Genomic DNA, 22,905 nt, shown 5'->3' on the forward strand with positions numbered 1-22,905 from the left:
ACTTGTCAGAACTGAAATGCATGATCCACATCATTTCTGTTATTCAACTGCTTGCTATTTGAACTGTCCAGCATTGATGCAAGTTTCAAAGAACTGCAATTAGCAAATTAATCTAAGCAGCAAACCATGCCAAGAACTGCTTCGGTTTCATCTTTAGCAACTGTTTGGGAACTAAAATTAGCCAAATGTTGCAAAACATAGATGAGAGGTTACAAAATCTAAAAAACAATGCAGCCTAAAAAACAATGCAGCCTACCTGTGGCATGTAGGGTTTCACATCCTAAAGTGACATATGTAGCTATGAAGAATACCGTAGTGGAGAGCTCCAGACTAATTTGACTGCCTAGGCTTTGTACTTTGCATTGACATCTTGCAGAAAACAGAAGCATTTGCATTTCACCTGCACCAAAGTGCGACTGCCATCACTGGTATCAAACATCACGACCTTGGGGCAAGTAGCCGAACGTGCCACTAAGATGTCGCAGCGTGTACGTACATGCTATACATGTCAACTTTTCCAGCATTAAAGCTGTCACATGCATGGCAGATATTCATGTTCAGCTTTGGACTGATAAGTTTAAAAGTGTACTATTTGTGTTTTTCTAGCATGAAAAACAAAGGGAATTAAGGAAAAGCGAAAAAAGAAATGAACATAATATGTTGAAAAAACACTAGTCATTAACACATAAAGCATATTCGTTCCTTTATTATGATAAAGTGGCCTTCAACAATAGTACAAAAGCCTGAAAATTTCGAAAGGTGCTGTGCCAGGCAGCTATTTTACAGAAACCTGAACCATTTCACCTGTAGGAATGCGCGTCCCGGCGGTGTGGGCTGGGCACTTATATTTCGGTCCACTCCAACATGCGAAAACTGCATGCATCATGTGCATTCCCATTTTCCAAGTTTTGAGCTCTGTAGTGCAGGCTAACAAATTGTCGATGACTTACTTTCGTCTGATTATTGCACAGTGCGTGTAAATAAATTACCACTGCACCAAATAAACACTGACATGCACGTGCAACACCGCCGATCATGAACGGACACACTGATGTCCGTCCGGACATCGGCGCACTCATCACAGCACTCTTCGTAGTCTCACACAGCACTCTAGTAGGACGTAATCCGTAATCACAGCATCTCACGGTAAGCACAAACCACACCTCCAGTTGTACAACAAACACGAATGACGCGATGCTTGGGCTAGAGACACGCCGGCGGTGCCCAGCTTTTTCAGCGCCGCTTGTACTACGTAGAACTTGCAGCACCAAACCTCAATGCGAGCAGGAAGCGATGCGTTACGTGACGCATCTCATCACATATGGAAGTGAGGAAACTTTGAAGAATCAAAACTACATAATTACATAACTACCGTCGTAGACGTTAATCCACATGATAACGAGGACCAAATGAGCGGGCGTGCGGGCCGCGGGCTGGCCGTCAACACCGCGATTACATGCGCTTGCGATCTGGTCGTGCTTGCCACCCTGCCGCGGTCCAACTCACGTAAACCTATCATCATGCCATCACGTAGTATATCACCCATTCTAGGCACTATTCTTGCCACTGTACTATTCTTTGTAATTTCACATTTCACGCATACAGTATGTAGTACATATACTTCTTGCACCTCGCACGTACACCATGCGTACACCTCATACCAACTTCGATTTGGCTACATATGGCTACCATGTTGCTACGACCACATCTCTAGGATCCGTCCGGCTTTCCCGACGGATCCCAAGTCCCATATCGGAGAAAAATGCGTTGGGTCCGTCGGAAGAACCCTACCGATCGGGTCCGTCCGCCGTACCTCTAAAAAATATTTCCCGGATCCGTCCGACGGATCCCGAAGAAAAACGCGCCGGGTCCGTCGGACGTACCTTTAAGACCACTGATCGGGTCCGTCCGACGTACCTTTAGCCACAGCCTATCATATATGCCTTGGACTACGTACCAGGCGGAGTATTTCTACGATATAAGGGATGCTACAAGTGACAAGTAGTGATAGAGGAGGCACAATATAGTCGCGACTTCCCACAACTCTCACAAGAGCTCGCAAACTGGCGAAAGCCAGTGGTGCCCTGGACTGGGGGCGCCAATTCCGCTCGTCAGCCTCGGTTGAAGAGGCGAAGAAAAAGATCCCCGAGCAGTCAATAAAGTTCACTCACTCACTCACTCCCACAACTGCACTCGCGCCTGCCCTGTCGCCAGATGAAAAACTATTACAGTCAGGCATTCACACCTTATAGTACAGGGACTTGAATATTTGGGGGCTGGGATTTAAAAAATTCCTATGCAAAATCTACTACCCCATTCCAGCTGAAATAACGTTCACAAAGTAGCAAAATATCGTCTACGTTATCTGATAAGTGATTCAGCATCGGTACTTGCCTAGATTTTCCGAAATCGAGAAAAAACTGCTCTCGGCGGTGTGCAAAATTTTCGCAGAAGAGAGTCGAAAAGCTATTTTGACATGATGCGTCATCTGTCGGGCAGCGAGGCAAGCGCGCCAACGGCCGGGATGGAGCTTGTCTCACTACTCGACAGATGACGCATCATGTCAAAATAGCTTTTCAACTCTCTTCTGCGAAAATTTTGCACGCCGCCGAGAGCAGTTTTTTCTCGATTTCGGAAAATCTAGGCAAGTATCGACGTTGAATCACTTATCAGATAACGCAGACAATATTTAGCTACTTTGCGAACGTTATTTCAGCTCGAACGGAGCAGTAGATTTTGCATAGGAATTTTTTAAATCCCAGCCCCCAAATATTCAAGTCCCTGATAATGGAAGCACATCTCACGGCAGAATATATGTATATATATATATATATATATATATATATATATATATATATATATAACTATTGGGGGGTTAAAGCATGGCTTGAACCTAGGATAGAAACAAAGCTGCGAGTATTGCAGCGATAGCCCGTTTTCCAATCTGCGATTTTTCTTAATCCCCGCCGGGGTGGTGCAGTGGTAAGACGCCCGACTACTGTCCGGAGTTCCCGGGTTCGAACCCGACCGCGGCGGCTGCGTTTCGATGGAGGCGAAACGAAGTGGCGTCCGTGTGCTGTGCGATGTCAGCGCACGTTAAAGATCCCCAGGTGGTCGAAATTACTTCCACTACGGCTCCCCTTTCTCTCTCTCCACTTTCACTCCCACCTTCCTCCCTTCCCTTACGGTGCGGTTCAGGTGTCCACATAGCAAGTGTGACAGATACTGCGCCTTTCCCTTCCTGTGAACCAACCAACCAACCAACCAATTTTTCTTAATATTTGTATAAATTAGCTTTTGTGGAATAAGAATTGTAATGATATTATTCCCCGAAAGCTAATTTATATCAATATTAAGAAAATCGAGGATAGGAGCCTTATACTTTTGAGTGGACTCCACGGAATTGTGGACGCCTACGCCTAACAAATCAGGTACACGTGCGACAGATACTGCGCCGTTCCTTTCCTGTGAACCAAATATTATCAATTATTATCATGTTTCCATATTTTTTATTGTATATTGTAGATTAGTTTAAAAGAAAGGAAAGGCGCAGAGTCTGTCAGACTTGAGAGAAGGAATAAGAGAGTGGAAGCGAAGAGAAAGGGTCGCGATTGTGGAAGGCTAGGGATAATTTAGCGATGGGCCTTTAAAAACGTGGGCGGATATATCGCAACCCAGGGTTGCCTTTCCGTTTAAGTTAAGTTATAAGGCGAAAGCCTTTAATGTCTTATCGTTGTTGGCAGAAGGTTGTCAGCAGAGGTGTCACGCTTTCGAAAGCGAGAATAAAAATGAATTGTTTAAATCTTGTTTCCACCGAGAATTGAACCTCCATGCCCCCCCCCCCCCTAGCTCGGGAGGCCTCCGTGTGCTGTGCGATGTCAGTGCACGTTAAAGATCCCCAGGTGGTCGAATTACTTCGTAGCCCTCCACTATGGCTGCTCGTCCTCTCTTTCCACTTTCTCTGCCACCTTCCTCTCTTCCATTGCAGCTAGGGTCAGGTGTCCATAGAGCAAAATGTGGACGGCTGTTGTTGCTGCGCGCGTCTTTCTCTCCCCACTTCTTTTCCTCTCTTCTCTATTTTCTCTTCTGTTGTTGTGGCTGTAGGAAGAAAGAGCCCCGCCGGGGTGGTGCAGTGGTAAGACGCCCGACCACTGTGCCGGAGTACCCGGGTTCGAACCCGACCTTGGCGGCTGCGTTTCGATGGAGGCGAAACGAAGAGGCGTCCCACTGAGCACAGAATATCTTGTAGCTGTCTTGATATGTCTATATTGGTCACATATATCTTGAGCTATCAAGGACATCTACAAGACGTCGCTTGGTGCTAGTCTAGAAGACATCATCGGCAAGATGTCTGGAATCTGTCTTGTGAAGAATTTTTATGTCTTCAGCTACGCAAGACAGTTATTAGCCGGCTTACGCCAGATGTCTTCTAGAGTTCTGCTTCAGAAGTCTACCATACTTCCGCACAAGACATTTCAGGGTCACATATGCGCCTATAGTGCAATATGTACACAATTTAACTGGACGACACTGTTCTGCATACTCGAAGTATAAATTGTCGAAGGTTTGTTCTAGCAATTTTTCAGCTTGCAAAATGCTGTATCCAAAGTGCCTGCGCTTTTGAATTAAGCATGCAATCTGGGCTGTTTGGTCCAGCATGCAGGACCAATATGGCACCAAGAAATGCTGTTTAGGCGATGGGTATCTGAACATAATGTACAAATGCCGCTGACACCTTCATTTCTGCATCGTTTAATTGGTGCAGCCCATAGCCACACGCGTACTGTGTTCGACCTCGCTGGGTGCAGTCCAGTCCGTCGGAAGACTCCAAACTCCGAGTGTTCGCTACGACAAAGTAAGCTAGCGATGTATCCGTGTGTGATAAAAGCCAGTAGTTCGCACAGAGGAACGATTTGCTGCGCCGATTTTAATACGGAACGCCAGCTATGCACGATGCGCCATTCCCAAACTTCGCGCGCCGTGGCCTTTTTGCACCCCTCCTCTTTACAGCGAGATAGAAAATAGTGCGCCAAAATAATTACGCAAGACGCAGGTTGTATTTACCGTTTTGAAACAAATACGTCATAAGCAACAGTTAAATTGTACTTGTATAGCTTGTTTTATGAAATATATTTCAGATTTCTATTGTTTTTAAAGTTAATGTATCAATGCGCTGCTCGGCCGCTGGCCATTTCGTCGTGTCTAGTCGTGTCTGCACGTGAGGCCGTTGGTTTGTGACTGCGTTGATAATGTATCCCGCACAGCGGCTGCTACTTCTGGCTGCAAGGCAAGCTTCGCTGGGTGAGTAAGAAACTGTTTCTTCTAAATTAATCACTTAATGGAGCAGTAAAGTGACTGAGTGTTTTCTTTTTCCGATAAAAATGCTGCCAGGACCGTTGTTTGCATCCGCCGGCGCAGGCTGTATGGGCAAGCAAGATAGCGCGCGCGGACCGTTTAGTCAGTACGAAAGGCGGTGTTTTATGGCGCATTTATAGTTTTGTGCATGCAGGAAGGTTTTGCGCTTGTAATTCCACTCGCCGCGTTTCGTGAACTGCCATTGGCGGCGGAACCTCGCGATGTAATTTAAAATGAGCTTGGCGATCCGACGTCTTTCGTTGATTGCCGCTGGTTCTAACACTTTCCCAGGAAACAACTGAGCACGAAAGTCTGCATGCTTAGCGTGGCCTTCACTCTGCAGCAAGATACAGAAAATACGCACCGTCGAGTGGAAGCCGTGCATTGTTTATGGCAGCCTGCAGAGCTCTATACGCGCGTTATGCCGCGGTTGCGAAAAAGAAAAAGAACGATCTCAACAAGCCGCCTTAGAGGGGAGGGTAAGGTGCATTCTGGCCACAGCGACTCTCTCAACTGCTAGCAAAACACTCTCGGCCTGTTCACAGGCACAAGTTGAAACACATGGCGAGATAGGAACGGCGTACAAACATTCTGCAGTGATTTAATTTTAATAGTTCATAAAATGTTTACAGTCAGCCATTACATTGCCACAACAATACTATAGTCCGTATATATTCAGCGATTAAGTGATTTTACATTTTCATATGGTCAGAAAGCACAATTTAGTTCTTTTTAAGTTCCTGAACTGTATGCTGTGTGATGTGCTGGTGCTCTATTTGCTTTGGTCCTCGGGTTTTTTTTTCTTTTTTTTTTTATTGGAGGAAATGTTTTAAGAAATTAAGCTTCAGTTCAATTGGTACAGAAAGAAGTCAAAAGCAAATCTTTCGGAGGGACCTCGTATAACGAAAAGCCTATTATTAATACACAAAAACATATCAATTTCATTTGTTTTCTTGCTTCAGGGCCAATAGACTCTTCCTATCCAGAACTGGGAAAAGAAAATAGAGTACTGAATCTTAACTTACTTTTAAGGCATATAGAATGTAGCCATGTTATAATATGGGTTCAGTGTATGCCTTCTGGCTGTCCTCAACAAAGCTGTGACTCTACGCAAACCTTTTGATAGCATATGGACTCCCGAAGTGAAGGTGTTTGGCATCAAAGGCGAAATGCCTTCATTTAATTTAATGCTCTTTTTCACATTGTGCTGTTGTGTTTGTGTTTGGTGCTCTTGTTATTTTGTGTCTGCGCGAATTTTCATGTAAACAAAACACTTACCCAACAGCTCAAGCAAGTGAGCTATGCATTCTTTTTTTTTTTTTTTTTGCTCTGGGTGCATGCTCACTGTTTAAAATATTGCTTTCATTCTTCTAGGAAAAACTGGTGATGCATACATACATAGGTACCTACATATATACATGCATAGATACATACATAGGTAATGCATCCATACATAGATACATGATACATAGATTTATTTCTTCTCTACATATGTCGAATGAAACACTTGGCAAACTCAGAGACAGAAACCTTACCCAGCATAGAAAGTGACTCTCAATAAAAAAAAAAGGAATGTATAAATCAGGAAAATGTGGTTCTCTTCAGGTGTGTCAGTTGGTGAAGACAAGGAAATGTTTTAGCCTTCGAGGTCATCAAGGAGTTGGTATAATATACATATATTATACTCAGCACTATTTTGTGCTGCTAGTGCGTGTCTTGGTTAAAGATATTTCTATTGTATACTCAGTACTCTTAACCTTATGTGACATATTTTGAGGTTAAATTCTTATCCTATAGTGGAATTTGTGCCAGTGTTTTGTAGTCAATGATTTGCTTTATTAAACTTCACAAGAAATCTTTAAAGCATTGAACACCTTGCAGGTTGCCACCACCTCCACGGCTGCCTAGCAACTATCCTTTTCCTGTCTGTGCTGCAAACACAACTTAGCGATGAGGGCCACAGGACTGACATCTCACTGGGCAGTCGCGGGCTACTGACTGAATACACAGGTATGGTTTGACTGTGCCAACAGTGGGACTTTTTCCTTCTGTTTGGGAGCTCATATATCTAAATCGTGCTTTTGATTTTAATCCTGGCAGGTGTGACATGGAAAGCCAATGAAACTTAGTTTTGCCGACGTCACAAAAGAGTGGTTGGTGTTTGCCTTGTGACAAAGACCAAGTCCACATCTAAAGGCGCTGCGCAGCCACCATGAACAGTGCCACAATAGCAAGCAGCTGGGATCAAGGCACCTTCTGTACTCATTTACAACTCAAGTTTGAAGCTTTGTAATTTTGCAAAGGTAGGCCTCCAACAATTGACAGAGAGGAGCCTCCCAATCAACTGAGCCACAAAGGAATTCCCCCTTTCATGGCAGTAGGTGACAAAAAAGAGGCAGTGCAGCTGGTGTTCAGTACCGATAAAGAAAAAGCTGCCCAGCCTAGTTAGCTGTGGACAAGGGCTGGAGTGGTACCGGTGTTGAGAACGATCTGATTGGCAGAAAAGCCTCCTTTGAGGGGTGTTCGCCCCTTCATTTTTAATTTGTAACTGACTGCAGTGGATCTGATAGCCCCGGAAGTTTTTTTTTTTTTTTTTTCAATTTTCTCTGCCCTCTAGGGGTTGTGCATTATAACAGATGCACAACCCATGCCAGCTCCCTCATTTTACAATGCTTTCATGCCAGAATGTTGGCAGTGGTATTCAGACCTTGTTTGGTTTTTTTTTTCAATGCCTTTTCTCCATGCACAATAACAGGCTATTTAGCATAACACAGTCGCACACAAGACAGAGGACACCATCAGCACTTACAACTGTTCAGCAAAAAGCAGCCGATATACATAGCCTACCCAGGTGATGCGCACAGGTACAAGGCAACATGAAAACAGCACCAATTTTGTCAAACTATGCATGAGAAATTTTTCTTCAGTCTCATATGAAAAACCAATTTGCTGCTGACACAGCTGTAACCTGCTTTTTTTATATGAAGGGCTTCTAGTGTTTCATGAGCCGTTACCCACAGTTTTCACAATTGGTGCAAACCCTACGGTGCAAGACAAGTCGCTCACCTTCATTGTTAATGTCTTTTGCATGTTCCCTAAGTTGGCCATTGACGCAGAATTCTGCCTGTGCAAAATAAGATTTTTCTACATGACAGTAGAATTTTATAGACGGTGGTGCACTTTACGAAATGCTGGCCATGTCTCTTCTGACAGCCGACCCGTTTGCTTTCGTAGCTTATGTGATGGCTTAGCTGAGCAAGCTTTCAGGGAGCAGAGGATACCATCTATACATTAAACAGGTTTGAGCTATGTCAGCGACACTTCCGCTTTTCTTTGAGGCTGAACAGATATTTCTCATATCTGGTTTGATAAGATTGGTGCTGTTTTCTTGTTGCCTTGTACATGTGCACATCAGCAGTGAAAGCTATGCATCGACTGTTTTCCCCTAAATAAACAGTTGTAGTAAGTACACGTGGTGTCTTCTTTCTTGTGTGTGTCTGTGTTATGCTAAATACCTTTTTTATTTCTGAAAACCAACTATCTCGGCAGTTAACTTCCTTCTTTTTATACCAGCAGAATGTGAAGAGCAGCACCGTGTGCAACACTGAATTTTATTCTCTCTTTTTTTTTTTTTTTTTTTTTGCTGTGCCTTCTGTACTCCTCGAAAGCTGTTTGCTGCACTATAAGGGCAGTTTGTGCCATCATGGCTGGTTCATGCTGCCCTTATCTTTTGTAGTGCTGCAAACAGCTTTTGAGATGGAATATAGTGGTTGGTATGTACAATGACAGGGATGCAAACCTTTTGCTCCTTCCTTTTTTTTTTCTTATGGTGCCTACTAGTGTTTCTTGTAGTGTGATGTATAACCCTTACCTGCTACCTTTTCCTTAGTGCTTTTTAGTTATGATAGTAGAATGTAACTATGACAGGCATGCAGCCATTGCATTTTTTTTTCCAGTGCATTCTAGTCATGCTAACAGGAACAGCAGCAGGGAAGTAGTCTTGGCTTCTTTTTTTTCAGTGTAGATTTTTTAATGGATTTGATGTCATGCCTAATGCTCAAGTGTTTATGCAGTTTCTACAAGATGTATGTTTGACCAGCATTCAGTTGGTGACATGCGTGCACATATAGTATTATGAAATGCAACACTGGTGATGATGGTCCTTTGTGAAAGAACCTTTTTCTGTATACTGAAGCTTTTTCATTCGAATTTGTTGCTTTGTTTTATTTTGTACAAACATTATGCAGATAGTTTGTTCAACCACTCAACCAGTTTTGTACACTTTTGCATACCTATCCCTGTTTATTTCTAGTCATTTCCTGTTCTTGTTTGGAGTATGGATGTTTTGATTGTTTTTGTAAACAGATCATTTTAAGCTTGGAGAGAACTGCATTATTATTTTGTCATTTTCACACCACTTGTAGTGTCTAGTTTCTGTGCTTTCAACTTCGTAGTGCATTGTTGAAAAAAATCAAATATATGATTTACACATTTTGTTTCCTAGTACCTTTTGCAGTTATTGCCGAATCTCCTAAAGAGCACCCAACCATGGCTGTCCACCGTGCAGTGTAGCATGTTTTGTAACAAAGAATGTGTACAGATCTCACTGTTCGCAGTTTTAAAATCTGTGAGAATGAATGACAATGTGCATCATTCTTTACATGTCATGTGTTCATGAGTTGGCTCTTTCTGGTGTTTTCTTCCTTGGTACAAAATTAGGCTTCAGAGAACCACATTTTTTCATTTGCATACTGTTGCTTGTGGCTTTCCTTGCTTTTAACATCCGTGGGATTGTTTAGGTTGCCTATTTGCAATGTATAATGTTGAGGAAATTAAAGAGTTTTGTAGTTTACTCATGTCATTTTCTAGCATTGGGTGCAGTTACTACCAAACTTTCCAAAGAGCACCTGATGGCCATTAACAGTGAAATGTGGCACACTTTGTAATAAAAAACATACAGTTCTCATTACTAGACAACAGTTGTAGTGCGTGAGAATTAATGATTTACAATTGTACATCAGTTTAGCTTGCATCATAACTGAATGTGTGAAAGAGCACTGTGGGTGTGTGACGGCAATGCAGCTTTAGTTGTAGCATCTGACGAGACTATATTTTATGTCTGGCAGTGGTGTTGAAAACCTCTGCAAATACATAAGCATTTCAGATAGTTTTGCGAAAAATAGCAGGGAATAAATAATTTAGAGCATTGCAGGAGATTCTAGAGCTCAATTAAGACATTCAGAATCTATTTTAATGATTTCTAGATGATAACTTGCAAGACGTCTTGCAGCTTAAAAAAGTGGGTGCATTAGCTGAGCTAGAAGGCAGCTACAAGATGTACCAAGACATAAAAAAAGTCTTTCGTATCTTGTCAAAGCATCTTTTAAATGTCTATCAGCTGTCTTGGGTGCCACTTCAGATGTCTATAAGTTGGCTTGTTTATCTTGGGCAAGATGCCTTATAGCTATCTGCTAGACTGACTTACGTTTAGTATGTTATTTGTCTTCCAGATTTCTAGGAGATATCTTGCAAGACGTCTTGTAGCCTAAAAAAGAGGGTGCATTAGCTGAGCTACAAGATCACTACAAGAAATATCAAGACATCTGGCAATGTCTTGCATATCTTGTCAAGACATATTATATACGTTTAGTAGCCATCTCAGAGGTCTACTGAGACATCTATCAGGCATCTTGCTTGTCTTGGCAAGACAGTTTATAGCCGTCTCATAGATGGGTTGGTGTTTACTGGGGTCCGTGTGCTGTGCGATGTCAGCGCACGTTAAAGGTCCCCAGGTGGTCGAAATTACCCTGTAGCCCTCCACTACGGCTTCTCTTTCTCTCTTTACACTTTCACTCCTACCTTCCTCCCTTCCCTTACGGCGTGGTTGCGGTGTCCACGGAAAACAAGTGAGGCAGTTACCGCGCCTTTCCTTTCCTATAAATAAATCAGTATTTTTTTAATCAGTAGGAAGAAAGAAAAGAAAACGCACGGGCCTGCTACTGGCTCTGTAGCTGAGCCACCTCCGCTGCCTCGTGTGGACAGAAGAGAACATAGAAAAGAAAGAAAGTGTAATTGCTATGGCTCAACTTGGTTAAGCCCGGGAAATAACGAAAGCAATCGGTGGACACGATCGTGCGGTTTGTAGCAGAACGTGGACTTACATGCTCGCCGGAAAAATCAGAATTCTTAATTTACAATCCACGGTGCCTGCGGAAAGAGCGTAAAGTGACATCAAGTTCCCCAGGTATCGCAGATCCGTATATTAGGTCTCCTTCTCCAAGATAACGGATACAACGGAGAAACTATTAAAAAGCTTGAGCGGCATGTATCTCAAACAGTTAGCCTCATCCGCCGAGTTTCGAGTAAAGGCAGAGGACTAAAGGAAAAAAATCTTCTGCGCGTAATCCAGACATTTATCATTAGTCGAATCAGCTATTCTACGCCATACTTACCCCTTAAGGCAGCAGAACGACAGAAATTAGAGAGCCTCATCCGCACAAGTATTAAAAGAGCCCTTGGACTCCCGCGCTGTACTTCCACCGCTAGCCTCCTGCAACTGGGCATCCATAACACATGGGATGAAATCGCGGAAGCGGTACGCACTTCACAGGTAGAACGGCTCCGCCTAACCGCCGCAGGCAGATCCATTCTAGAAAAACTGGGCATCGACACTTGGGGAGGCGCTCAGACAAAATCTGAAATAGACATGGCTGTACGGGACAGGCTATGGATACCTCCGCTGCCAAAAAACATGCATCCCGAACACCATACGGAGCGTCGGGAAAAAAGAGCTCAAATGCTCAGTAGGAAATTTAGCCGCTTGCCGCCGGAGGAAGTAGCCTTTGTAGATGCTGCCGGAGGGGCAAGCTCCTTTATGGTTGCAGCGGTATCGAATGGGTCGGGTAGACCGATCACCGCGGTCACCCTGAAAACTAGATCTCCTGAGGCAGCTGAGGAAGTGGCTGTAGCTCTAGCCTGCGCCCAGACAAAGGCGCGTTTCGTGATCTGCGACAGCAAAACTGCCATACGAAATTACAGTCGTGGGTTTATTGCTCCCCAGGCAATTCGAATATTACAGCAATCACCAATCTCGAGAACTATACAGCTGATTTGGACTCCATCGCACACTGGCGTTCCCGGCAACGAATCCGCCCATGCCATGGCTCGAGGGCTCTACCACCGAGCCGGTGGCAGAGAGGGCGGACTTGGAGCGGGGACCATAGAGTGTGCCAAATCTTACACAGAAATTCTGCAGCATTATAGACTCAGTAGACGGGTGGCTGCTGCGCCAGCCCCTACCCTAAATTTCAGGCAGGCCGTCGCCTGGCGTCGCCTTCAGACTGGGACATTTCCGCACCCGCTCTTGGTGAGCCATATGCTTCCAGGAGAAAGATCTGAATTGTGTGCAAACTGTGACTCGAGAGGGACCCTCGAACACATCCTCTGGGACTGCCCCTTTTCTCCCGGGAGGGGTCTAAATCTGACGCCGCAACTCTGGGAGACCATGCTGCGCTGCTCGGACCCTGAGCTCCAGCTAGCCGCCATCCAGCTGGCCTGGGACGCCGCCGGCCAACAACGTCTGCCGGCCTGCGTCTGAGGCGGGGCACCCGCCATCCATCCCAAGCGACGGAGGGCCGGAGCCTCTTCATCCGCTGGAATCAATAAAAAGTTCTGCTCTCTCTCTCTCTCTCTCTCTGGTCATGCTTATACATAGACCAACCAGTTCAGCTAAACATTCAAGCTACGCCTAGTTGAGCCAAGCGTAGCCAGGTGGTTCTTCTGTTCAGCACAGCGCCAAGCGGATCGCTCCAGCCTCGTATCATCCGACATACCGTAAGGCTGCGCCCCGACTACTGCGAGGTTCTTGTTGTTGTGGCTGCAGGAAGAAGGAAAAGAAAATGCTCGGCCTGTTACTGGCTCTGTAGCTGAGCCAAATCCGCTGCCTCGTGCATACATAAGAAAAAATAGAGAAGAAAAGAGAGAGGGAGAGAAAGACGCATGCCGCAACAACAGCCGTCGTCCACCACCGAAGCGGTGGCGGGTGCAATGATGGCCTACAACAGATAAAAATCGGCGTTGACTTACCGTCGTTGAGCGGCGTTGACCTACCGTCCCAGCCCCGTAGGGCCAGGAACAGCCACCCGACCTCACTCTTCTGTCATTACGAGGCAGCGGAGGTTTGATTTGATTTATAGAAAGGGAAAGACGCGGTAACTGTCTCACTTGTTTTCTGTGGACACCCCCACTGTGAAGGCCAAGGGAACGATGTGCTCAAACGAGTTAAAAACATGACTGTTGCACCGGGCATAAAAACATTCTTTTTTAAATTGCATACAGGAACCCTCCCAGTCAAAATATGGATGAAAGAAAAGGGCCTTTTTGTACCTTGGGGCTCAAACTGTCTACTATGTAGGAAACCTGAAACAGTTGAGCACGTGTTCCTGGATTGTTGGGATTCGGTGTTTTACTGGTATGTGCTACAAAGGACACTTAAAAAAGACCTGCCATTGACGCCACGTGGAATTCGGTACTTGACAACTATTAATGATGATTTTCAGTATGACCTCATCATGTTATTGGGCCTTCACAGTGTTTGGAGGAGTAGGATGGCTTACAGACACTGTGATGTCGATGCACGATCTGTATGTGATTATTTTGTTGAACAAGTGTATAAACTAAAAGAAATTTTGAAGCAGCAAGACGCTGCGGAGGAGGTCTTGAGTCTGATGGGCGAACTTGTGGTAATGAAAGTAAATTAGACACGGTTGTCAGCTAAGGGGAATGGCAACCACGATCTTTGACTGATGTATTTGTACCAATTCATGCAATACAGAAAAAAAAAGCCGAGGTGATGCAGTGGTCAGACGCCCGACTACTGTGCCGGAGTACCCGGGTTCGAACCCGACCTCGGCGGCTGCGTTTCGATGGATTCGAAACGAAAAGGCGTCCGTACGCTGTGCGATGTCAGCGCATGTTAAAGATCCCCAGGTGGCCGAAATTACTCCATAGCCCTCCACTACGGCTCCTCTTTCTCTCTTTCCACTTTCACCCCCCCCCCTTCCGCCCCGGAGATGGCTCAGCTACAGAGCCAGTAGCAGGCCCGTGCATTTTCTTTTCCTGCCTCCTACAGCCACAACAACGAAGCAGCGGAGGTGGCTCAGCTACAGAGTCAGTAGCAGGCCCGTCCATTTTCTTTTCCTTCTTCCTACAGCCACAAAAGGCAGCGGAGGTGGCTCAGCTACAGAGCCGGTAGTAGGCCCGTGTATTTTCTTTTCCTTCCTCCTACAGCCACAACAACGAAGCAGCGGAGGTGGCTCAGCTACAGAGTCAGTAGCAGGCCCGTGCATTTTGTTTTCCTTCTTCCTACAGCCACAACAGGCAGCGGAGGTGGCTCAGCTACAGAGCCTGTAGCAGGCCCGTGCATTTTCTTTTCCTTCCTCCTACAGCCACAACAGGCAGCGGAGGTGGCTCAGCTACAGAGCCGGTAGCAGGCCCGTGCATTTTCTTTTTCTTCTTCCTACAGCCACAACAGGCAGCGGAGGTGGCTCAGCTACAGAGCCTGTAGCAGGCCCGTGCATTTTCTTTTCCTTCCTCCTACAGCCACAACAGGCAGCGGAGGTGGCTCAGCTACAGAGCCGGTAGCAGGCCCGTGCATTTTCTTTTCCTTCCTCCTACAGCCACAACAACGAAGCAGCGGAGGTGGCTCAGCTACAGAGCCTGTAGCAGGCCCGTGCATTTTCTTTTCCTTCCTCCTACAGCCACAACAGGCAGCGGAGGTGGCTCAGCTACAGAGCCGGTAGCAGGCCCGTGCATTTTCTTTTTCTTCTTCCTACAGCCACAACAGGCAGCGGAGGTGGCTCAGCTACAGAGCCGGTAGCAGGCCCGTGCATTTTCTTTTCCTTCCTCCTACAGCCACAACAACGAAGCAGCGGAGGTGGCTCAGCTACAGAGCCGGTGGCAGGCCCGTGCATTTTCTTTTCTTTCCTCCTACAGCCACAACAACGAAGCAGCGGAGGTGGCTCAGCTACAGAGCCAGTAGCAGGCCCGTGCATTTTCTTTCCCTTCTTCCTACAGCCACAACAACAACAGATGCCGAACTACCGAAGCGGTGAGTGGGACGACGGCATGCACTACATATACTCCTGTGACAAGCTCCCCATATCACCTCTGGCGCATCATTCTCTCACATGGCATCAATAGCGGACATCAATGTGGGGCGATATTTTCTCTTTCTTATCAAACTTATGACGCAACCACTTCTGCATAGCGTTCAATTCTGTATAGTGTCACATCATTCCACTACCAGTTTCGCGCCGATCTGCTAGTCAAGTTGGAGAGTTTGCGATAGTAATTAAAACCGACCATTAACCAGCTGTATATCGTATGCAGGCAATTGTAAGTGTAGGTATTCACCGAGATGCGAGACAGTATGAGCACGGCCGCTAAATAGAGGCGCACTCCATTGAGCGGCCGTGGTATGAGTATGAGGAAAGGCATGTTATGGTGGCAGTAGTGTCAGATGAGCAAAATCTAATAAGCGGCTCCGTTAGGACGTGTGTAGCCCACACGACTGAAGAGGTGGCGATTGCACTTGCAATAGCAGGGACAATGGCTACTACAATTATAAGTGATTCCAAAACAGCAAGATGCAACTTTCTCAAGGGAAGGGTCTCTCCACAGGCAAAAAGGATACTGAGAACATGTCAGGATGATAGAATAATCCGGCTAATATGGGCACCAGCCCACTCCCAGCTTCAGGGAAATGAGGGAGCTCAGGCTTGCCCGCGGTCTCACCTTCCGGGTAGGCTTTGATCCTCAGTACACTCTTAGCAGGGACAGGCTAGTCAGCACTACCGACTAAACAGGTTAGAATAGCCACCGGCAGATAGGACACTAAATAAGATCCAAGAAAGCATTTGGAGGCGCTTACAAACAAGGACTTTGCCGAACCCAGCTACTTTAAGTCAGTGGTACCTGGAGCAATTCTCAGATAGGTGCAAACTATGTCAGGATAAGGCGGATCTGGTACATATGATATGGACGTGTCCAGAAATAAAAAAAAATATAAATGAACAGACAAAAACGGAAGAATTTCGGGAGACTATACTGTTGAGCTCACACCCTGAGACTCAGCTAGGTGTAATCCGACTGGCCGAACACGCTGCCCGGGTCCAAGGGCTCCAGGCCGTCGTGTAGGCGGGTAGATTGACGCCTACCCTGTATCTGTTGGAAATTAAAGTTTTTGCCACCACCACCACAGATACCACGCTTTTTTTTCTCTGAAAACTGTCAACTAAAGACGTCCCACCATGGCACCGAAATATTAAAATAATGTAAAAATATTTTTTCGGTCGAACGTTGTTTCGATGTTCCTAATGTCCCAGCTTTTTTTACTAACGCTTTATTAAGGTCACATATATACTTTAGAATAACACTTTTGTGTATAAATTTAAAACATACATCTATCATATATGTATGCAACATAAGTTTTACGTTCTTGAAAATGGGAAAGCAGCCCTGCACGAGCATGTAGGCCCACCTTTGGTAACGGAACACAGCTTGAACGGGTTGCAAAGAGCAATGGGGGCGACACGAGCTCCACACTACAGCATATCATGCAACTGTTACATTCACCGCTGAACGAACAGCATAGAATCAATCTTACATATATATGTCTCCTGAGTAATAGCGACGAAAGAGCAATAAGGAAAGCTTTCTAACAAAATAATAGGTAGGGGCGCGCATTCTATGTTACAGGTATTGCCTCAGAGATTTGGTTGCAACGATCTGTTAACTTAGAAACATCTTTAATGGAATAAAAAAAAGGAAGATAGTGCTGGGACTTACTGCTTGAAATGTATTTGCCGTGTTGTGTAATGATTCAAATTAATTGACTGAATGTCCTTTATTGAATGGGAAGGCTCGTAGCCATGGATGGGGATAAAGGGGAGTAGACAGAATCTTCATTGTTTAGGTCGTCACTCGAATCACATTGCTCTAATTAGGCCACTAAGCGAGCCATACTTGGAAAATATCATCTGGGTGTTAGCATCAGTTTCTAGAAGGGAACGGCAGTTCAGGCGGTAGGGTTTGATCTCGGAGCGTGCAGTAGAAAAAGTAGGGCAATCCCAGAGTAGATGAGATATGCCGCCGCGAGTTAGAGTCGTAGAGTGGGGGCACGTAATCATTATCTCTGTATACTTACGCCAGCGGGCCATAATACGTGGCCGCATAGGCGATGAGCTTATTAAGAAAGACTTCTTGACTTCGGGTGAGGTGGGTTTTTCTCGTAAAAGGTGGGTCTGGTGTGGCCACCTGCATGCGATGTTGACTGAGGCTACGAAGACTGGTCTGAGTATAGTGCATAAGGGCAAGAGAAGGGGGGAGTTGCCCGCCCAAGGTCGAGTAAGGATGAAGCAAGGGGGCTGGGGAAGTAAGTGTGGACATTCCACTTGCCAAGGCAGCCGAATATTATTTAAATGTGTAGCAGATTATAACGTTCATTTATTAGATTAAAATAAGATTTATAATGCAATATGGTACATTATCTAATTGACATTGGATAACCAAATTGGAATAATTTTTATTTACGGTGCTCACTAGTATTTTTTTTTGGCACACAAACTTTATGCAACATTACAACATTTTTATAATATTATCCTAATGTTCAGGGCTTCCTGAGATTTAACAATTTGCCAAGCTTTATACATGTGACTGTTCAATTGCTAACTGTTGATGCTAATTGCTTACTGAAAGCATTTACAATGCGTTTTTATAGACGACGTGATTAGAGGGGCTCCGCTCAAGAAATGCAGTCATCGCTGAAGAGGTAGCAATTGCGCTAGCCTGCGTCGGCACAAAAGCTAAAGTGATTATAAGCGACAGCAAAACAGCCATTTGGAACTTGACAAAAAGAAGAGTGTCATCCGCGGCTAAGAAATTTCTCGAATCCAGGGAGATCTCACGGAGGATCACAGTAAAATGGACCCCAGGCCACGAATCGGTGTCTGGAAATGAAGCCACTCACGCGCTCGCCCGAGATATCTACCACCGGACGAACGTCGAGCAGGTCGACAACCCAGAACCCGAGGTGAGGTTAAACACCTACCACGAGATCTGTGAATACTACAAATTAAACAGAAAAACATTCTCCACTCCACATAAAGAGCTAAACAACGAAGAGGCCAAAAGTCTTCGCAGACTACAGGCCGGAAATTACCCCAACCTGGTATGGCTGCACCATTTAAAAGTAGATGACAGACAACACGAAAACTGTAAACACTGCAGACAGAGAGGTACACTAGATCACTGAATCTAGCAATGCCCCTTTTCGCCTGGCTCAGTGGCCAACATTCATGACACGGAAGCTTGGGAATCCCATCTCCAAAGCGAAACCCCTGAGACCCAAAAAGAAATCGTCCGCCTGGCGGCTGAGGCCGCGATGAATCAATGTATCCTTGCGCGATTCTAGTCGCGGAGTCTCAGCCCCCTATTCGGGTCTGCGTACCTGGGGGAGGGGGGAGTAGGGGAACCTCCTGTATCGGCGGCAATAAAGTTTTGAATAATAGAAATACAATGCGTTTAAAAATTATTGTGGAATATTTGTTGTCGCCGCTCGCCACATAATCCTTTGTTTTAGAGAGGCACCATAAGTATGTGGAACACAATAATGTTTTTCTGTTAATTCACTAAACGATATATCAAATCGCATTAAAAATATATATTTCAGCTCCTTTTTAAAGGAAGTCTCAACTGGACTGAAGTGTAGGACAGCTGTGCTCAGAGCAGCAGACGACGCGTGATGTGAACTAATATCACATTTTCTTATTCTTTTCGGTGAATAAAAAATAATAATCTGTAAATGATATTGCGCGCTTGAATTTCTTTTCCTTTCTTTTCAACCTTTGCGAGAAACAGAAACTACAAAAAGCCGCGCACTTGCATCCAGACATTGCCCAGCCGTGTCAATCCAATCTTTTTTTTTCTGTCAGTGGCGGAGTGACACAAGTGATACGTCTCTGAGCGCTTTGTTTACAGGCGCGCGTTACTTCTGTCTTTGCATCGTTACGATGTTAAATCGCCGAAAACATATTATTTCACGATAATGCTGTATTTTAAATTTGTTCGAATATTTCCACCGCCCATTCGGGGCGTCGTTTCTTAGAACTATTTCGTTAACGATGGTCGTCGAGAAAGTTGCGGACGGACCGCATCACGCTGTCGGCTGAGCAGCAAGCAGCGCCCGTTGGTTACTCTGAGATCGCTTGTGTGGTGTTTGCAAGCTTTCAAAGTGCAAGAGAGCCGTCCGAAATGCTTGATGTCGTCGTGGGTGTCTCCTAACCGCTGTACCTGGACTCTGTCGGATACCTGACAGCAGCAGTGGTAAGTACGGCCACATGGTGCCCCCAAAACGCGCCTTCTTACCGTCCGAATTGACGGAACAGGTGATGGGGCGTCGATGGTTGCCTGTGCGCGTGCTACCTTTATTTTTATTTATTACTGTCTTCCTCCCTCTCCGCTGTTAGTATCCGCTGTGCCACGATGACGAGTAGGGCGGCTGTGTCAAACTGGGATTTCCGAAAACGACAGAAAGTGTTCTGATTTCGCATGAACAAAGACTGCCTCGATGTTAACCGGTTTGTGTTAGACCACTGCAAAGCCGCTCGGCCACCGTTTTGACGTTTGCGGCCCCCGTGGCTTCGGCGCAGATCGCGAAAGAATACGGCTCGTAAACCAGTCGAACAAGCGCTGGCGAGCGGCTGTGGTCTATCGGCTGCTTGACGGCGGGCGGCGACGCAAGGGGCACCCGAAGAAGCCTCTGCGGAGTGATTTCCATTTCCTCCGCGATTGGTTGCGTTCCACTCGGAACACTGCCAGCAGAGACTCTCCTGTATTTTTTGTTATTTTTGATGTGGCATGCGCGAGCACGTTTTTGAAGTAAGCGGTCAAGGTAAAAAAAAAAAAAAAAATCCATGTGCCGCGTGCGTGAATTGCGTGAATCTCCCTCGGCGATGGCAGCCTCGTGGAAAGAATTGGCGTGCAGTTCCCTCTACAGATTTCGCTTTTCCTTCTTGTCCGGACTTCGAGGCTGACTGTCGGCGGATTTATTGCGTGAAGGGAAGCAAGAAAGTCCCTACAAATCGTCGCGCTGTGTGACATCGCTCTCTGTGCCAAAAGCAGGGGATCGAGCTGACGATCATCGAGCCTCGTAGTGGTGCGGTGATCGGGAGCGGAGAATAAACTCTCGACCTCGTCGTCGGGGTCGTATGGACACAGGTCATTGCGTTTCGACTCCATACCCAGCGCGCCGCGTGCGTTCTGCAACAAAAGGAGCCACCCCGGGAACAATGCAGACCTATCAGGGCGCGCTTTTGGTGCGTTGCCTGCTCCGCGAGCTCCCTCTCCCACCCCTTTATTTCTTCTCATGTTCACGCGTGTTTGTGTTGTTTATCATTCTTACCCTTGGCGTGTTGCTGCAATGAGTGCGAGGTGCGTGCACAGCCTTTTTCTTAGCGGCTGAGTGCGCCGGGTAGCATCAGGTCGGCGCATGTTGACGTTTTGGTGCGCCTGTTTCACCCTGAAGGCTTCGTTTTTCGTTGGCGTGTTTCAGTCGAAGAGCCTGCTCACTCGCTCATACCCGCATCACGTTCCGACGTCGCGGCTGCGCGAGCGTCGGAATCTGAATAAGTGCTTTGCAAATGCGACGACCGGGCCTGGCTGTTTAGACGGAAAACCGACGCAGTGATTCACGCGCGGGCGTCGTCGTGATTTTCGTCGCGCCAGCCGCTACAGCTGCAAAAGTGGGCCGTTGGCCAGGTTTGCCTTTTAAGCCGCGATGGCAGTGGTTTCGATCGTTGTCCGTTTCGTCGGCCGTAGTGTCGCGCTTGTAAAAGTCCGTTTTTCTTCGAGTGCGTTGTTTTTGCGCTCTTGTCGACTCATTTCGACACCACAGCTTGCGCGTAATTGGCTCGATGCGCCAGAGGCGAGTTTGGAAGGCCGAGCGTGTGGGCGGAGGCAACTGTAGCCGCGACAGTGGTTTGGCTGCCACTGCGGCGCACAGCTGATCCGTAGAGTGTCTTGTCGTGCGGAGGGGCTTCAGCCACGGAGAAAGGTCTATGCTTCAGCCCTTCAGCGGCTCACGACAGCATAAGCGGAAGTGGAAGGGAAAGGAGGAGGAAAAGAAAGAGCGAAGCAAGCAGCTGGCCGTTTTTTCCGCGCTAGCCGCCGCTGGTCAAGCGATAAGGTCGACGAGGAAGTGTGCGCGGGCTAGCCAGCGCTGAGGACGTCGACAGTTCGTCGACTCGGGAAGAGTGTGCGGCCAGCCGCGTCGAGCTGGTGTTGCCGGCCGGCGCTGGGATGTGTCCTCTCGGTGGGCGCCACTCGTCAGTGCACTGTCTGCCGTCCATGGGTGGACACATGCATGAGTAGGGCGCGATATGCGAGCATAGCGCAACCCTGCGTTGTGGACACTGTCTTTGTTCACCGCTCAGCTTTGTCTGCCCGCGAGCGTCGTACAGTTTACCAAATGATGCATCGTTGATATATGTTCAAAAGAAGAGCTTACCCTAATGGCATACCATTTTCCAAGGCAGTTCACCGTCGCTTGTCAGTTTTGCACGTTTCTTTTTTGTTTTGTCCACCTTTGATTGGAGTAACCCGCTTTATTGTACGCTTCTTGAAGGGTCGTCCCTGAAATGGTCTGCACTGAAGGTAAGGAAAGCGAGGTAGATTGATTTTGAGTTACCCTCCCCCCTTACACACACACGCACGCACACACACTTTCGGATTAGCTCATGTGGCCCCAGCAATATCGGAGGTAAATGAACGACCGTCTTCCTTTTTCCTCACAAGTGAAACACTGCAGGGGGCCAGAAAAAAATGAATAATGGTTGCGACCTCGATCCTTACCTTAGGCATGATAGTTAACCTTTTTTTTTTTTTTTGTCCACTCGCTCCATCAAGGGAATAGAGCGGAGACAGGTAGGGAGCAGGGCATGGCGCCGTCTGCAGCTGACCGCACCTCCTTCAGCATCAGCGTCCTTGTGGTTTGCAATGACCTTGGTTTGTCACAAATATTGTGCTGTATAGAGAACCCAGTCTATCGGAAGACCCACAATCAGTCTAGTGTCACTGGGACAGCAAGGAGCAGCTGGCAGTGCTTATCCCAGGTGTAGAAAATCACTGTTATTAGGGGCTCCACTGGGGTTCCCGCGAATGTAGCAAAGCAAATTTTTAGCAATCCCTTCAAGCAGCTACTGCACAAGCTCATCAATGCCATGCTGGAATCTTTGCGTTGCCATGCTAGGCCCTGTTCGCTGCAGAGAGTGTCTTCTTGTTTGCATGAAGTGAGTGTTTCCCAGAAAATGTATTTTACCTTGTAATGCCAGTAATCTGTGCTCCTGTTAGTGCTCCCTTTAGGATTGGATGTCTATGTGCTGATAGCGCCTGTGCCGCGTCTGAAACATTGTCTGTCCGTGACGTCACTGGTCACATGTGTGCTTGCTATATAAGATGCTGTTCGCGTGAAATAAAGGGTTGTTGTTATCGTGC

General features: G+C 46.4%; 1 protein-coding gene and 1 long non-coding RNA gene across 2 annotated transcripts in view; both read left to right on the top strand.

Annotated features, from left to right (window-relative positions):
• The first annotated feature begins 5,171 nt into the window (after positions 1-5,171).
• On the top strand, positions 5,172-10,507 carry LOC146193186 (uncharacterized). Its single transcript, XR_014706793.1, has 3 exons — positions 5,172-5,301; positions 7,237-7,365; positions 7,456-10,507. It is a non-coding gene; the product is annotated as an uncharacterized LOC146193186 (long non-coding RNA).
• Positions 10,508-19,365: 8,858 nt separating this feature from the next.
• trc (Serine/threonine-protein kinase tricornered) overlaps positions 19,366-22,905 on the top strand; it is a 91,695-nt gene continuing 88,155 nt past the window's right edge. The window contains exon 1 of the mRNA XM_084602608.1: positions 19,366-19,737. The gene's annotated coding sequence lies outside the window, so the exon portion shown is untranslated. The remainder of the gene's footprint in view (positions 19,738-22,905) is intronic.

The sequence above is a fragment of the Amblyomma maculatum genome, chromosome 4, assembly GCF_055883805.1.
Source record: "Amblyomma maculatum isolate TAMU_Amacu chromosome 4, ASM5588380v1, whole genome shotgun sequence".
NCBI lineage: Eukaryota > Metazoa > Arthropoda > Arachnida > Ixodida > Ixodidae > Amblyomma > Amblyomma maculatum.